The sequence below is a fragment of the Salvelinus sp. IW2-2015 genome, linkage group LG11 (assembly GCF_002910315.2).
Source record: "Salvelinus sp. IW2-2015 linkage group LG11, ASM291031v2, whole genome shotgun sequence".
NCBI lineage: Eukaryota > Metazoa > Chordata > Actinopteri > Salmoniformes > Salmonidae > Salvelinus > Salvelinus sp. IW2-2015.
In genome coordinates, this window is record NC_036851.1 from 6121779 (window position 1) to 6124787 (window position 3009).

At 42.5% G+C, this 3009-nt stretch overlaps 1 protein-coding gene across 1 annotated transcript in view; it reads right to left on the bottom strand.

Annotated features, from left to right (window-relative positions):
* The window catches only part of kif21b (kinesin family member 21B), a 117623-nt gene that overhangs the window by 21569 nt on the left and 93045 nt on the right, over positions 1-3009 (bottom strand).

Here is a 3009-nt window from a genome sequence, read left to right on the forward strand (position 1 = left end):
TAGAGGAGGAAGGGTTATACAGGTAAGGTTAAGATGCAGGTTAGGGTTAGGCTTGGGGATAGGGGTGGGTAAGGGTATACAGCGATTTGCCACCTAGACTATGGCTAGCCTGAGTGACAGCCTGTTTCAGAATGTGACAAGACAAAGTAGTAGAGATGGCATGGCACTCACACTAGTCCACGGCGGGGTTAGGATTAGGGTGGGGGAGATGAAAACGTTGCTACAATAGGAGGGATTAGCAGTTTGGGTCTGGATTAAAGAAGGAAGGGATACCTACAGTACAGTAAGGGATAAAACAGAAGTGCAATTAGAGAGGGAGGGGTTACTGGGATAACCAGGAAGTAAAGGAGGAGGAAGGGGCAGGCCAGAGAGGGGATTGCGTTATCAGCAGGGAGAAGGCAGTTGATTGGAGGACAGGGTTGTCATTCAGACTGGACGTCACAGGTGAACCCACCACTCTTGGCTGTCTCTGTGGGAAAGATCTGCTCTGGCGTACCGCCTATTCCCGGAGTTGTAAACTAGGGAAAACACTGCAAGCGCTGCAATAAAAGGCAGTTTTACACTATTATCCTGTCCCAAATGGCACCCTATTCCTTCTGTAGGACGTCATTGTAAATAAGAATTTGTTCTTAACTGACTTGCCTAGTTAAATAAAGGTTAAATCAAATTTTTAAATGGCCCTGGTCAAAAGTAGTGTACTATAAAGGGAATAGGGTGCCATTTGGACGCACGTTATAAATGTATTGCTCATTTCGCAGGATTGTTACTATGTGAGAGCAGGCTTTGTAATGCCAGTTGGACATTAAGAATGTCTGTAGGGAGCAAAGCTGTTGGAAGGCAACATAACAAAACCTTCATAAATTCAGCCATAGTATTTGATTTGTAATACTGTAAGAGGTTTATGGGGTATGGTTATTAGTGGCCAGKATATTGATTCAAGTGCAAATGTCCAACTGTACTCCATAACAAAATGGAGTCTGCAACGTTGGCTGTCTGCAACGTTGGCATCCTTCCATCTCTGAGAAAGGATTTTAAGAAGGTTTGTGTGTTATGGGTTTGAAATCAGACGACTCCTATTCAGATTCAGAACCTCACTTTTCCTGGAGATTTATGTCCAGCTGTTAAACAGACCTGCTTGTTTTTGTAGAAACTACTACATCATATGGATGTTTTGTACCAGACCATACAGATGTCATTGTTTTGTGAGGACGGGCAGATCAGGAAAATTGAGGAATATTCCTAATGACGAAGATATCAGTAGTGCAATAAGATACAGTTGAAGTCGGAAGTTTACATACACTTAGGTTGGAGTCATAAAAACTAGTTTTTCAACCACTCCACAAATTTCTTGTTAACAAACTATAGTTTTGGGAAGTTGGTTGAGACATCTACTTTGTGCATGACACAAGTACTTTTTCCAACAATTGTTTACAGACAGATTATTTCACTTATAATTCACTGTATCACAATTCCAGTGGGTCAGACGTTTACATACACTAAGTTGACTGTGCCTTTAAACAGCTTGGAAAATTCCAGAAAATTATGTCATGGCTTTAGAAGCTTCTGATAGGCTAACTGACATCATTTGAGTAAATTGGAGGTGTACCTGTGCATGTTTTCAAAGGCCTACCTTCAAACTCAGTGCCTCTTTGCTTGACATCATGGGAAAATCTAAAGAAATCAGCCAAGACCTCAGAAAAAAAATAATTTGTAGACCTCCACCYGTCTGGTTCATCCTTGGGAGAAAAACGCCTGAAGGTACCAAGGTTCCAAACGCCTGAAGGTACCACATTCATCTGTACAAACAATAGCATGCAAGTATAAACACCATGGGACCATGCAGTCGTCATACCTCTCAGGAAGGAGACGCGTTCTGTCTCCTAGAGATGAACAAACTTTTATGCGAAAAAGTGAAAATCAATCCCGGAACAACAGCAAAGGACCTTGTGAAGATGCTGGAGGAAACAGGTACAAAAGCATCTATATCCACAGTAAAACGAGTCCTATACCGACATAACCTGAAAGGCCGCTCAGCAAGGAAGAAGCCACTGCTCCAAAACCGCCATAAAAAAAGCCAGACTATGGTTTTTCACATGGGGACAAAGATCATACTTTTTTGAGAAATATCCTCTGGTCTGATGAAACTAAAATAGAACTGTTTGGAGGGAAAAGGGGGAGGCTTGCAAGCCGAAGAACACCATCACAACCGTGAAGCACGGGGGTGGCAGCATCATGATGTGGAGGTGCTTTGCTGCAGGAGGGACTGATGCACTTCACAAAATAGATGGCATCATGAGGGAGGAAAATTATGTGGATAGAACAACAGCAAAGGACATTGTGAAGATGCTGGAGGAACGGTACAAAGCATCTAATATCACAGTAAACGATTCCTATATCGACATAACCTGAAAAGGCCGTCCAGCAAGGAAGAAGCCACTGCTCCAAAACCGATAAAAAAAGCAGACTATGGTTTTTCACATGGGAAAAGACATACTTTTTTTGAGAATATCCTCTGGTCTGATGAAACTAAAATAGAATGTTTGAGGAAAGGGGGAGGCTTGCAAGGAAGAACCTCACACCGTGACAGGGGTGGCAGCATCATGATGTGGAGTGTTTGCTGCAGGAGCTGATGCACTTCACAAAATAGATGGATCATGAGGGAAAATTATGTGGAATATATTGAGGCAACAGCTCAAGACATCAGTCAGGAGTTAAAGCTTGGTCGCAATGGGTCTTCCAATGGACAATGACCAAGCATACTTCCAAAGTTGTGGAAAAATGGTTTAAGGACAACAAAGTCAAGTATTGGAGTGGATCAAAAGCCTGATCAATCTATAGAAAATGTGTGGGCAGAATGAAAAAGTGTGTGGAGCAAGGAGGCCTGCAAACCTGACTCAGTTACACAAGCTCTGTCAGGAAGAATAGGCCAAAATTCACCTAACTTATTGTGGGAAGCTTGTGGAAGGCTACCTGAACGTTGACCCCAAGTTAAACAATTTAAAGGATGTA